Source organism: Pelophylax lessonae (assembly GCF_965119305.1).
Source record: "Pelophylax lessonae genome assembly, chromosome: 6".
Taxonomy (NCBI): domain Eukaryota; kingdom Metazoa; phylum Chordata; class Amphibia; order Anura; family Ranidae; genus Pelophylax; species Pelophylax lessonae.
In genome coordinates this window covers 256,887,754-256,903,391 of record NC_138773.1, presented here as the reverse complement: position 1 = coordinate 256,903,391, position 15,638 = coordinate 256,887,754, and positions in this window count along the sequence as shown.

Genomic DNA, 15,638 nt, shown 5'->3' with positions numbered 1-15,638 from the left:
AAGGGGCAAGTCCACCAAATGTGTAGTAATGTTCCCTTTTCTTGACCACACCTCCAGCATCTATCACTTGTCTGCGGGAACCATTTCTGAAGCTTGTCTGGTGTGGCGTACCAGTGCGTAAGTAGCTTATAAGATGATTCTTGCATTTTTGTGCTAATGGAGCATTTGTGTGTCAGAGCGCAAGCTGTGCTCCACTGATCCTCAGAGATTGTTAAGTTTAGCTCTGATTCCCATCGCTTCTTAAAGTTGTCTGAGGTGTCATCATGTTTAGCCTGTAGCCAAGAGTAGGCTAGAGATGTGGTCTTTCTTGTAGGTTTGCCTGACAAGCAGATTTTTTCGATGTCGGTGAGTTCATGTGAGAATTGAGATTTTTTCTTATGTGTGGTAAGAAAGTCATGTATTTGTAAATAAGTCCAAAATGGGATTTTGGTATTGTTGCAAACAATTTGTAACTCAGATTTGGTAATAATCTTTGAGTCTTTAAGACATTGTGCAATACGTAGGGGTTTGTTGTTTGTCGTTTTAAGTGTCAAGTGAGAGAACAAACCGGGCGGAAAGTCTGGATTATTAAAGATCGTGGTCAGGGGACCCGGGATACTGGCAAGGTCAAAGTGTACCGCCAGTTTGTGAAAGATTTCCAAGGTGTTAGATATAAGTGGGTATTCCGTTAGTTTACTTGGATAGGAGGAATTGGCAATCCAAGGAGCGAGGCCAAGTGGCGTATCTGTATGTGATTGTTCCAGGTTGACCCAGTCCTTGTCATTGGCGTGACAGTTCCAGTCTATTACCCTACCAATTATGATAGCATAGTAGTATCTCCTGAAGTCCGGTAGGCCCATGCCACCGAAGTTCTTTGAGCGGGTAATAAGTTGGAATTTAATCCTAGGTTTTTTGCCTGCCCACACGAAGGATCTCTGGAGTTGTTGCAATTTTTTGAAGAAAAGGAGAGGAAGTTTGATTGGGAGGGCGCTCATGCAGTATAAAAGCCTTGGTAGGATTACCATTTTTATAATGGCCGCCCTTCCAAACCAAGAGAAATTGTTCGTGTTCCATCTTTTGAGATCTGAGTCAATCTTGTTTAGTAGTGGAATGTAGTTTTGTTTGTATAGGTCATTCCATTGAGGGGTCAGCCAGATGCCCAGATATTTGAGGGAATCTTGTACCCATCGGAACGAGCTATTTTTCTGTGCTCTATTTTTGACTCTAGTTGGCAGGGATATATTCATGGCTTCGGATTTGGTATGATTTATCTTGAAGTTGGAAAGGAACGTAAATGTTTTAAAGTCTAGTAACAAATTTGGAATAGATATATGGGGGCTGGTCAGAAAAAACAGGAGGTCGTCTGCGTATGCAGCAACCTTGTATTCTCTGTCGTTTAGATGGAAACCTCGGATGGAATTATTAAGGTTAACTGTTCTGATCAGGGGTTCTAGTGATAGGATGAAAAGGAGTGGGGATAGGGGGCATCCCTGTCTTGTGCCATTTTTGATGTGAATATCTTTTGATAGAGATCCATTTATTTTGATCTTGGCGGTGGGGTGATGATATAAGGAGGAAATTCTGCTGAGCATCGTCGGGCCTAGTCCAACATGTGAGCATACCGAGAACATGTAGTCCCATGAAACCCGGTCAAAGGCCTTCTCCGCATCTGTCGAGAGGAGAAGGCCTTCGACACGGCCCCGCTCAGCACTATATATTAGATTGAGCGCCTTGGATATATTATCCCTCGCCTCTCTGCCCGGCATGAAGCCCACCTGTTCTGGGCCTATTAATTTCGTAAGTAAGGGACGTAGCCTATTGGCCAGAATTTTTGCAAACAATTTAATATCGTTGTTTAGCAACGATATTGGCCTATAGTTAGAGCAGTCTGATGTATCTTTGTCCTTCTTGGGGATTACAGCTATGTGGGCCTCGAGGAAGGAGGGAGGGATGTCCTGACTTTTGGAAAGAGAGTTGAAAGTGTCGCATAGAGGGACTATTAGTAGTTCTTTAAAAGATTTGAAGTATTGAGACGTCAGTCCGTCCGGACCTGGGCTCTTCCCTGCTTTTAGACTTTTAATAGCCGCTAATAGTTCTTGAGATTCTATGGGTCTTTCAAGTAATTGGGTTTCGGAAGCGGAGAGGTGGGGCATCTTACTATTTGAAAGGAAGTCTTTAATGGCGTTTGTCTTATCGTGAGATATATGGGAGGGTTTGTGTTGAGCCGGTAGATTATATAACTTAGTGTAATATTCTTGAAACACGTCCGCGATGGATTTGGTGTCATGTACTACTTCATCTTTCTTGTTTTTAATGCCAAAGATGTTCTCCACCATTTTAGCCTCTTTCAACGCTTTAGCAAGTAATTTGCCGCTTTTATCTCCCTTTTCGTAGTATACTCTTTTCCTGAAGAAAAGGGCCCGTTTGTAGTCTGCGTCAAGAAGGTCACGAAGTTCCCTCCTTGCGTCACTCAATTTCACCATATTTATTGAAGCGAGTGATTGTTTATGTGCGTTTTCGAGATCGTTTATGGTGGAGGACAGTTCTGCAATTTTTTTCAGTTTTTCTCTTTTTTTCCTGGCTCCCCATTTTATCAGTGCTCCCCTTACTACGGATTTGTGCGCTTCCCAGTTTAAAATGTGTGAGGTTAATTCTGGTGGGTTTGTCTCAAAGAACATTTTGATTGTGTTTGAGATATCTGAAAAGATCTCTGAATCTAAGAGTAGTGCTGGATTAAGCCTCCAATTAAAGACCTTCTCCTGCCTCTCCTCTAGATTCATGTGCAATGAAATGGGTGCGTGGTCTGAAAGAGATTGAATACCTATATGGGCTTCTGTCGCAGCAGGGAGGTCTTTCTGTGTAACAAAAATATAATCGATACGTGAGTATTTGTTATGTGGGGGGGAAAAACAAGTAAAGTCTCTACCTGAGGGATGTAGTAATCTCCAAATGTCCACCAGCAGAAGTGATCTTAATGCCTGCTTGATTCTTTTGAGAACTCCATAAGCAATTGCTGTTTTGCCATTTGAGGTGTCCTGGAGGGGATTCAACGGGACATTAAAATCCCCGCCCAGTATCACACAACCTGAGGCAAAACCCTTCAGCTCGTCCATTAACCTATTACAAAAGGAAATATGAGATTTGTTAGGAAAATATACATTTGCAAGCGTTACCGGCTTGCCTGCCCAAGTGCCCTTCAGAAATAAGAAACGACCTTCTGGGTCTGCCATTTGTTCTGTTACCGAAAAATTTGCATCTTTGCTTATTAGGATCGAGACCCCTTTGGTCTTGGCTAAGGGATTCGTGGCATGAAAAGATTTGACAAAATAGCTGTTTTTTAAGTTAGGGATGTAGTGCGATTTAAAGTGCGTTTCTTGTAGAAACACTATTTTAGGTCGGATCTTCTTAAGCTCAGTGAGGACTTGCGACCTCTTCTCTGGAGTGTTCATACCTCTGATATTATGTGAGACTAGTAAAGGTTCACTGCCCAGAGATGTGGAGTAAGCCATGATGTTAGAAGAAGTGAGAACAGGTAAATGAGGTTGTGTGGGAGGGGGAAGGAAGCGGTGATGAAAGAAAGAGATGGAATGGGATAGAAATGGGTGAAAAAGAGGAAGAGAAGAGGGGAATGGAGGGTCGCTGGGTGTGGGAACTTTAGAGGATGGGGGGGGGAAGGTAAAGGGAGTTAGGTTGTAAGGGTTTTGACTTAAAAAGTCAAGGAAATAAATTAACACAACCTTTGACAACTTGTGTCAATGGTTAAACAGTTTAAACCACTAGGGTGAGGGGGTTGGTGGGAGGTGTCAGTAGCAGGGTAGATATATTTTCTAGTTTGTGTGTGGCCTCAGGTGTACACCGTACCCTGAATGGACTACCGCATACACCCAAAGACCTCTTGATATAAACTGATTAACTTACACTAGATATATCCACATTAAACACGGGACAACATCCCGCCCACGGCCGCAAAACATTGAAATATAAAGGCACTTAGCATTCCGTTGTGCATGTGGAGAAGACATATAAACCATTAACAAGTACGGATTCGTTTGTGCCTACAGATATTAAAGTGAACATTGTGGGAAAAATATAGTAACATTCAGAAATATAACAGACAGAACAAGCACATTATGGGATCTGTTACTCCCTTGACTGGCCATTCTCCTCATGTTAAAAAAAAAAAAAGAAAAAGGGGTCCAGGAGGACAGTAAGTTCCATCCCAACAGTATAGGACAACTATGAGGGAATGCACCTGATCAATGGGTAGTATGCTTCTATGTGAGTCCCTTTTCCTTTGAAGGCATATATGTGGGTAACCGTCAAATACCTAGTATGCAGAGCAGGATCATTATACAGTCTGTTACTCATTGTGTTAGACATTCCTCTCATATAAAGCAGGTCCAAGAAGACAGTAAAGTTCCGTCTTAACGTCGTGGGACAACTATGAGAGGGTGCACATAATCAATGGGTAAAACGATCCTATGTGAGTCATTTCCCCTTTGGGGATAGACTTGCAAACTTGTGATTGCTGGTTCATGGCTCAGTCAGCAGTATGAGCTCTTTTGATGGTAAATGAGTTCCAGTCTTTCAGCAGGGAAAGTAGTCTATTCCATGTCGGTTTACCCAAAAGTTTCTTCCAGAAGGGGCATAGAGATCATCTCGTCTGTCTGTATTGTACCGAGTTTAGTGCCTCTTTGGAATACACGTGTCATCTTGGTAAATGGTCACAGTAAGCTTCTCAGAGGCGTTTGAGGAGATCTACAAAGAAAGGTGACATAGTGGAAATATCCAGAACTTCAGCCTGAGGTAAAGATTTTATATAGGAATTATTTTACAAGTCATGTGTCCACAGATAGCAGCCATCTTGGCCATGACGTATCCAATTTAGGGTGTGCCCCTATCCTCAATTGATCAATTGCATCTGGAAGGATTGGGAAACAGAGATTTCGGGCACAGGAGTTTTGTTAAAAAGATTTCTTTTATTCAACACAGAACTAAATATTTTAAAATCATAGAAAAATACAGGCAAATAATTGTGTATTAAGGACACAGTGAGACCACACAACAATGGTCTATGTTGTACAATATCTCAGTGCATAGAACTTATAAAAGTCGGTTTACATACAGTTCAAAGTACAAGATCATTAGTAGTCATATAATCCTTGGAAACGTATTGCTTGTTATCAGAAGAACCGCCGACGGACATCCAAGCAGTATGGTGCCGGTCAGCAGGGTCGACTGAAAATATAAGTTAACATTCACCATGTAATATATGACCTTTGCTCGACATGTTTCGCTTTCTTAGACAAAAAAGCTTCATCTGGAGCATATCATTTCTTTTGTCTGTGTGAGAAATAACAGTATTTAGATAGATTACATATATGTGTTACCTTATTTTCAGTATGTTATAATTACAATTGCATATCATTTATCTTTCCTTTTAATTACATATAATCGTCTTACACATCTCAGATAAGTCCTTCTATTTTTGCAATATCAACACAATATAACATTGGGTCTTAAGTTGCATTCAGACACTAGAGGAGTTTAGGGGAAAGAACGGAGGTTGCCAATAGTGAGTATATGTGGGGATCCATGCTGTAATTATAGTATAAGCATATATATCCTATTTATATACCTGGTAAATGGACAGAAAGATGTATACATACCTGTACATATAGTAATCAGGCACATATCTCAATTTCCATAGAGAATTCTTTAACGAGGAGGACTGTGCGTTTTGGGAAACTCAAAAAGGCAATGTATAGTGACATAGTAGTGAGGGTAGTCACTCCATGTCTCATATCTGGGTGGATGAGAGCAGAAAAACAATGTTTCTCAGAGTAGTAAGCGTTTTAATTCTATGATATCACTTTAAGGGAAAGCCCATAGGAATGCCAAACCATAAGCTCAAATGTTCTAAAGTGGTAAAATCTGTATGCCTCATGCTTGTTATAAGAGTGTGTAAGTACCCATAGAGCCCATAGAACATCTGCCCTAAAAGGGGGGGGGGGGGGGGGGGGCAACAGAAAAGACACATAGTCATTCTGGACCGTAAGAGAAGACAGGTGCCATGCGTTTATAAACGATTACACACTAACATATAGAGTTTACCCATTCGTATATGGGCTACCCCTGTAGTAAAATATATATCATGTATACTGATTTGCTTTCACACACATATGTGAAAATGTGTGTGTAATCAATTTCGTATCCGGCCCACCCTCCTCTATAATAGTAGGGGGGTGACCAGGGTTATATATAAATAAATAAGCAGTTGCTACATGAGGTCCAAGATGAGTACATGCAAAGCGTACTTAGAGTAAACATAAGTAATAAACATAGTAGTAAATATATATAGAGTGCCACCCAAGATGATAGATCGCTATGCAGTACAAAAGTTCCAAACATACACAGACACCTTAGCAATGCTCACCAAACTTAGGAAGGACCAGAGCCTAAATGTAGGGAGCATGTCTCCTCTGCTTGTATGTCGGCTGTTAAGCACAGTAAGATTAAGGTGAATTCCCGGATATCACAAAAGTGTAATGTTACAGTATTAATACTGGCCATATAAAGCTTACCCCTTGCCACGCTGTTCCCAGCTTCCGCACAGTCCTCACCGGATGGGGAACCTCCACCATACCAGGGCTTGTAAATGGCGCCCTTAAGTAGCATGGATCCCGGGTGGTTCGTCAAACGGACGTCACCGCCCCGGCCACTCCCACCGGACATCGCTCGAGAGCTAGCGCGGGGACACCCCGGCGAGGCTCTCGGCTTAGTCACAGGTGTATGCAGACTATACAGAGGCAGGAAGTGCCTCCGCAGTCCGCTCAGGTGCCACAGGAAGTTCCGCCCGGAAGGGGCGGGACTGACCTGCGGCCTATCTGGCCGCACATATCTCACTAATGAGGCCGACCTCCATGCTTACCCACACTGCCCCCACAGGATCGGTCCGCAATTACATCAGAATTCTAATTGCCTGAAATGAAAAAACAACACAACAAGGACAGAAATTATATATTTAAAAAATACAGATATAAAAGCAAATTTCACTAAGGTACAAAAATGTTCCTGGTGAAACCAGGAGATATATATCGGTAACATATTTGTTTATCAAAAATTATTCTATAACCATGTTTATTTTTTGACATTAACCACTAGTAAGGGCTTCAATAGTAACAGCCCTAATGAAAGAACAGGGGCTGAACTGCCCCCTACTAGAAACACTTCCATACTTCAAACCCCAAGAGAAAGTTGCATATTTTGACTTATTATAAATCCTCAAGATCATAGTATTGATGAGATAGGGATTATAGCACAAAAAACTGTTTGTTATACATAAGAAAGGAAGAGGGGTATATGTGCCATAAGACCTATTTAATGTGAAGAGGTATCAGACTAATTGAATATATGTATATACGGGGGGAGGATGATCACGCCAAAACCAAGCCGACACCCTGACCCATATATCCCACAGAGGGCCATTATCGTAACCCGAGTATACTACTCGAGGTCAATTAGATCTGTTGGCATTAGGTAAGCAAGGAAACCTTCACAGAAAGGGTTTGTACGACTGTGTTTCGTTTAACCCAGGTCTATAAGTGGCATTGAGACGCTCTATCCAGAGAGTTTCTCTCTGGAGAATTTTTTTGTCCCAGTTGCCACCCCGAGGATCTTGAGGGATAACCTCAAGCACATAAAATCTTGCCTTTTTGGGATTGAACCTGTGGTATAGGTCAAGGTGTCTGCTCACGGGCGTGATCATCCTTCCCCCTGCTGATACGTACACATGGTCATTTATCCTTTGGCGGAGCTCTCTTATAGTTTTACCTATATAGAACATACCGCAGGTGCAATGCATCATGTATACCACTCCACGTGTGCTACAGTCGGCTCGAAATTTTGGAGCAAACGTCTCCCCATTAGGTAAAGTGTATTCAGTATTCTCCTCTATCCAAGGACAAAAAGCGCATTTGCGACATTTATAAGTACCTCTACCTGTTGTTACTTTATTTCTAATGGGTTGATAGTGGCTTGTTGTTAGTTGATCTCTTAAAGATCTTGTTCTCCTGAAAACAATTTGGGGATGTTTGCCCACGTATTTGTTTATAACTGGATCATCACGAAGAAGATGCCAGTTCCGTTCAAGAATATCTCTCAATACTTTTTCATGAGCAGAGTATTTGGTTATTAGTTTAACTGTCGATTGCGTATTTGGAGGTTTGGCTCTAAAGATGAGGCTGTTTCTATTTTGAGAAAACGCTTTGTTAAAAGCTGTTCTCAACAGACGCTTACTGTATCCACGAGCCATTAGGCGTTCTCGTAAAAGGTTAGCCTGTATTTTGAAATCCTTATCAGATGTGCAATTACACCGTAGGCGTATGTATTGGGCGTATGGAATACTGCGTATAAGCGCCCCTGGGTGGGCGCTAGACGCATGTAATATTACATTCCCTGACGTCTCCTTTCTGTATAGGTTAGTCGTCAGGTGTCCATCCACATGTTTGAGTACCGTTAGGTCAAGAAAATTAACACTCGAGTCACTGATGGTAGATGTTAACTTCAAGTTGAAGTCGTTTATATTTAGTTGGGCAATAAACTCATCTAGCATTGATTTTGAACCTGTCCAGACAGCAAAAATGTCGTCTATATAACGAAACCAGATTGCCACAGAGGAAAAAAAATGGGATAAATTTTCATCTGATGTGATTTGTCGCTCCCACCCCCCCAGGTACAGGTTGGCGTAGGCCGGGGCACAACAAGTGCCCATGGCCACGCCCTGCACCTGGAGGTAGTGGGACCCGTTGAAAGTAAACCAGTTGTGTTTCAAAATAAACAATAGAAGTTCCAAAATAAAATCACAAAATGGCCAAGTGTGATGATCTTGCTCATATAAGAACGTGCGTATCATCCCGACGCCCTGCTCGTGAGGGATACTGGAGTATAATGCCTCCACATCCAAAGTCACGAGCAGGGCGTCGGGAGGAACCACCATATCTTCAATCATTTTTAAAAACTCGAGTGTGTCCTTGACGTATGACGGTAACCGCACTACGTGTGGTAGTAAATAATAATCGATCAAACGACTCGCATTTTCAGTTAAACTTCCAATGCCCGATACAATAGGCCTCCCCGGTGGAGAAGTTAAATTTTTATGGGTTTTTGGGAGTGAATAGAATGTCGCCTGTCTCGGAAATTTGTTGTTAAGAAAATTATAACAGTCTTTGTCTATAAGAGCCAATTGATATGCACGTCCAATTATGTCCAAATACTCTGCTTTAAATTCTGTAGTAACCGATGGGGATATCTTTTTGTACCATGTACGATTTGAGAGGATATTAAGGCACATTTTTTCGTATCCCTCTCGAGTCATCAATACTAGGTTACCACCCTTATCTGAGGGTTTGATAACCAAGTCTGTATGGTTTCTTAGTTTGTTAAGCATCTGTAGTTGTTGTTTAGAAAGATTATTTTGTGTTGATTTTAGCTCACAATTTTTAATCTCACCTACCACTGTGGTCAGAAAAGCCAAAAGGTTAGGATTTGTAGTCAAGTCAGGGAAATTGTTGGATTTTGGTTTGAAGGGGACCTGTCTTGGATTTACTGTCTTTGTTTGTATAGGTTGATCGGGGGACTGGGAATCCGGAAGACTGCCTTCCTCCAATAGTAAGATTAGATCCCGTAGAACACGGAATTCTTGCATTGTATAATGTTTTATTTTTTCTGAAATTTCTTTATCTTGTGTATTGCGTTGTCTTTCTGGGTCGTAGATATGTTTATACGTCAAGTTCCTTATGAACATATAGACGTCCTTTATGGTCTCATATCTATCCATAGGAGTAGATGGACAGAACGTGAGGCCAAGTTCAAGGACCTCTTGTTCTTGGGGGGAGAAGTGATAAGGGGTTAAGTTAATGATCGATAATTTTAAGTGGGAAGGCTTAGTGATGTGCTCAGGGGAAAATTTGAGGCCTGGGCCTGTGAAGCTGCAAAGTGGCCATCAATAGTGGTTTGTCTAAGAGAGGTAGTGCTGGGTATATTTGAAGGTAGTGTGTTAGAAAAAACCGGTGTCACAGCACCTAGTGAATGTGTTTGAGAATTAGATGTGAAATCTTGTGTGGATGGATTACTTGAATTAGTGTTAGTGGATAAGGGTTGCAACATTTGTATCGCTTGGAGAGCCAGGGGTCCCAAATAAGGGTCCTGTGCTTCCAAACCATCTTGTGTGAGTGCCTCGACAGATCGAAGAGTCTGTCCAATTTGAGTCCCCCCAGTTCCTAATGGTTGAAATTTGGAAGTTTCATCGGGTCGCTTTTTGGAGCGTGGTGTGTAATTGGCTCCTTCCTGTTGTCCTCGTTTACGTGTCGCCATGTCTGTTTTTGGTCTAGTATCTTGATTAGATCTAATCGATGTTTTGGATCTATTAGATTGTGCGGAGATCGAAGACGAGTCTGATTCCCAGTCGGTTTCCCTTGGACCTGTATTCAACATCTGTTCACGGGGGCCTCGCGAATAGCGGGGTCGCCTTGAACTATTGGGTCCCGGCCATCGGTAAGCATAGCCTTCCGTGAAGGCCATCTTATCTTTTAAAAATTTAGTTTGTTTTTTACCAATGATATCCCTATTAAGTTTGATTCCATACTCCTTCACCTCCTTCCATCTTGCCTCGTAATGTATATGTTTTTTTAGATTCTCGTTCTTAGTATATAAAGATGATAACTCAGTATCCAAAGTAGCTAGGTCTAATTTGTATTGGGACACCAACAGCTGGCACAAGTCGGTACTGCATTTGGTTAGAATACGTTCCCACAAAGTTCTAAACTCGCTCGAAGCATTATCGAAGGAGGGGAATAGATGAATCCTCAGACCCATAGGGCATACATTTGCCTGTATATACTTCAAGAAAAATTCTATATGCCAATATAGATTTGACTTTTTTTTTAATAAGTCTCTTTACTGTATTAATATATTGGTTTAGGCTTATATCGTCCTTGGCCGGGATGTTACAGGTAGATTCAATTTCAGTCATAAGACCCGTCCATGCATTTCCAACGAAATCCATGGTTGTCCTATGAGTTCTATCAGTTGTTGTTAGAATGATTTATGGTCTCTTCTATATAGGTTTCTATTTTTTGAAGAACTGTGTATAAATTATGGCTTGACTAAATAAACAAATACAAAATTATCTTCAAAGGCCAGATGCAGGCCAAAAATTGGCACTAGAAAATTATAGGCAACTTTTTACGGGGTTTTTTTGCATAAAAGATGTTTCACGATCCTTCCATATGATACTGCTCAAATATAATATGTATACAAGGTAATAAGTGATACTTAAACCTATATACTTTGCTGCTTGCCACTTCCCAGGATGGCTGGTGCTTCCACCTTTATATCAGAATTATTTTACAAGTCATGTGTCCACAGATAGCAGCCATCTTGGCCATGACGTATCCAATTTAGGGTGTGCCCCTATCCTCAATTGATCAATTGCATCTGGAAGGATTGGGAAACAGAGATTTCGGGCACAGGAGTTTTGTTAAAAAGATTTCTTTTATTCAACACAGAACTAAATATTTTAAAATCATAGAAAAATACAGGCAAATAATTGTGTATTAAGGACACAGTGAGACCACACAACAATGGTCTATGTTGTACAATATCTCAGTGCATAGAACTTATAAAAGTCGGTTTACATACAGTTCAAAGTACAAGATCATTAGTAGTCATATAATCCTTGGAAACGTATTGCTTGTTATCAGAAGAACCGCCGACGGACATCCAAGCAGTATGGTGCCGGTCAGCAGGGTCGACTGAAAATATAAGTTAACATTCACCATGTAATATATGACCTTTGCTCGACATGTTTCGCTTTCTTAGACAAAAAAGCTTCATCTGGAGCATATCATTTCTTTTGTCTGTGTGAGAAATAACAGTATTTAGATAGATTACATATATGTGTTACCTTATTTTCAGTATGTTATAATTACAATTGCATATCATTTATCTTTCCTTTTAATTACATATAATCGTCTTACACATCTCAGATAAGTCCTTCTATTTTTGCAATATCAACACAATATAACATTGGGTCTTAAGTTGCATTCAGACACTAGAGGAGTTTAGGGGAAAGAACGGAGGTTGCCAATAGTGAGTATATGTGGGGATCCATGCTGTAATTATAGTATAAGCATATATATCCTATTTATATACCTGGTAAATGGACAGAAAGATGTATACATACCTGTACATATAGTAATCAGGCACATATCTCAATTTCCATAGAGAATTCTTTAACGAGGAGGACTGTGCGTTTTGGGAAACTCAAAAAGGCAATGTATAGTGACATAGTAGTGAGGGTAGTCACTCCATGTCTCATATCTGGGTGGATGAGAGCAGAAAAACAATGTTTCTCAGAGTAGTAAGCGTTTTAATTCTATGATATCACTTTAAGGGAAAGCCCATAGGAATGCCAAACCATAAGCTCAAATGTTCTAAAGTGGTAAAATCTGTATGCCTCATGCTTGTTATAAGAGTGTGTAAGTACCCATAGAGCCCATAGAACATCTGCCCTAAAAGGGGGGGGGGGGGGGGGGGGCAACAGAAAAGACACATAGTCATTCTGGACCGTAAGAGAAGACAGGTGCCATGCGTTTATAAACGATTACACACTAACATATAGAGTTTACCCATTCGTATATGGGCTACCCCTGTAGTAAAATATATATCATGTATACTGATTTGCTTTCACACACATATGTGAAAATGTGTGTGTAATCAATTTCGTATCCGGCCCACCCTCCTCTATAATAGTAGGGGGGTGACCAGGGTTATATATAAATAAATAAGCAGTTGCTACATGAGGTCCAAGATGAGTACATGCAAAGCGTACTTAGAGTAAACATAAGTAATAAACATAGTAGTAAATATATATAGAGTGCCACCCAAGATGATAGATCGCTATGCAGTACAAAAGTTCCAAACATACACAGACACCTTAGCAATGCTCACCAAACTTAGGAAGGACCAGAGCCTAAATGTAGGGAGCATGTCTCCTCTGCTTGTATGTCGGCTGTTAAGCACAGTAAGATTAAGGTGAATTCCCGGATATCACAAAAGTGTAATGTTACAGTATTAATACTGGCCATATAAAGCTTACCCCTTGCCACGCTGTTCCCAGCTTCCGCACAGTCCTCACCGGATGGGGAACCTCCACCATACCAGGGCTTGTAAATGGCGCCCTTAAGTAGCATGGATCCCGGGTGGTTCGTCAAACGGACGTCACCGCCCCGGCCACTCCCACCGGACATCGCTCGAGAGCTAGCGCGGGGACACCCCGGCGAGGCTCTCGGCTTAGTCACAGGTGTATGCAGACTATACAGAGGCAGGAAGTGCCTCCGCAGTCCGCTCAGGTGCCACAGGAAGTTCCGCCCGGAAGGGGCGGGACTGACCTGCGGCCTATCTGGCCGCACATATCTCACTAATGAGGCCGACCTCCATGCTTACCCACACTGCCCCCACAGGATCGGTCCGCAATTACATCAGAATTCTAATTGCCTGAAATGAAAAAACAACACAACAAGGACAGAAATTATATATTTAAAAAATACAGATATAAAAGCAAATTTCACTAAGGTACAAAAATGTTCCTGGTGAAACCAGGAGATATATATCGGTAACATATTTGTTTATCAAAAATTATTCTATAACCATGTTTATTTTTTGACATTAACCACTAGTAAGGGCTTCAATAGTAACAGCCCTAATGAAAGAACAGGGGCTGAACTGCCCCCTACTAGAAACACTTCCATACTTCAAACCCCAAGAGAAAGTTGCATATTTTGACTTATTATAAATCCTCAAGATCATAGTATTGATGAGATAGGGATTATAGCACAAAAAACTGTTTGTTATACATAAGAAAGGAAGAGGGGTATATGTGCCATAAGACCTATTTAATGTGAAGAGGTATCAGACTAATTGAATATATGTATATACGGGGGGAGGATGATCACGCCAAAACCAAGCCGACACCCTGACCCATATATCCCACAGAGGGCCATTATCGTAACCCGAGTATACTACTCGAGGTCAATTAGATCTGTTGGCATTAGGTAAGCAAGGAAACCTTCACAGAAAGGGTTTGTACGACTGTGTTTCGTTTAACCCAGGTCTATAAGTGGCATTGAGACGCTCTATCCAGAGAGTTTCTCTCTGGAGAATTTTTTTGTCCCAGTTGCCACCCCGAGGATCTTGAGGGATAACCTCAAGCACATAAAATCTTGCCTTTTTGGGATTGAACCTGTGGTATAGGTCAAGGTGTCTGCTCACGGGCGTGATCATCCTTCCCCCTGCTGATACGTACACATGGTCATTTATCCTTTGGCGGAGCTCTCTTATAGTTTTACCTATATAGAACATACCGCAGGTGCAATGCATCATGTATACCACTCCACGTGTGCTACAGTCGGCTCGAAATTTTGGAGCAAACGTCTCCCCATTAGGTAAAGTGTATTCAGTATTCTCCTCTATCCAAGGACAAAAAGCGCATTTGCGACATTTATAAGTACCTCTACCTGTTGTTACTTTATTTCTAATGGGTTGATAGTGGCTTGTTGTTAGTTGATCTCTTAAAGATCTTGTTCTCCTGAAAACAATTTGGGGATGTTTGCCCACGTATTTGTTTATAACTGGATCATCACGAAGAAGATGCCAGTTCCGTTCAAGAATATCTCTCAATACTTTTTCATGAGCAGAGTATTTGGTTATTAGTTTAACTGTCGATTGCGTATTTGGAGGTTTGGCTCTAAAGATGAGGCTGTTTCTATTTTGAGAAAACGCTTTGTTAAAAGCTGTTCTCAACAGACGCTTACTGTATCCACGAGCCATTAGGCGTTCTCGTAAAAGGTTTCCCAAAACGCACAGTCCTCCTCGTTAAAGAATTCTCTATGGAAATTGAGATATGTGCCTGATTACTATATGTACAGGTATGTATACATCTTTCTGTCCATTTACCAGGTATATAAATAGGATATATATGCTTATACTATAATTACAGCATGGATCCCCACATATACTCACTATTGGCAACCTCCGTTCTTTCCCCTAAACTCCTCTAGTGTCTGAATGCAACTTAAGACCCAATGTTATATTGTGTTGATATTGCAAAAATAGAAGGACTTATCTGAGATGTGTAAGACGATTATATGTAATTAAAAGGAAAGATAAATGATATGCAATTGTAATTATAACATACTGAAAATAAGGTAACACATATATGTAATCTATCTAAATACTGTTATTTCTCACACAGACAAAAGAAATGATATGCTCCAGATGAAGCTTTTTTGTCTAAGAAAGCGAAACATGTCGAGCAAAGGTCATATATTACATGGTGAATGTTAACTTATATTTTCAGTCGACCCTGCTGACCGGCACCATACTGCTTGGATGTCCGTCGGCGGTTCTTCTGATAACAAGCAATACGTTTCCAAGGATTATATGACTACTAATGATCTTGTACTTTGAACTGTATGTAAACCGACTTTTATAAGTTCTATGCACTGAGATATTGTACAACATAGACCATTGTTGTGTGGTCTCACTGTGTCCTTAATACACAATTATTTGCCTGTATTTTTCTATGATTTTAAAATATT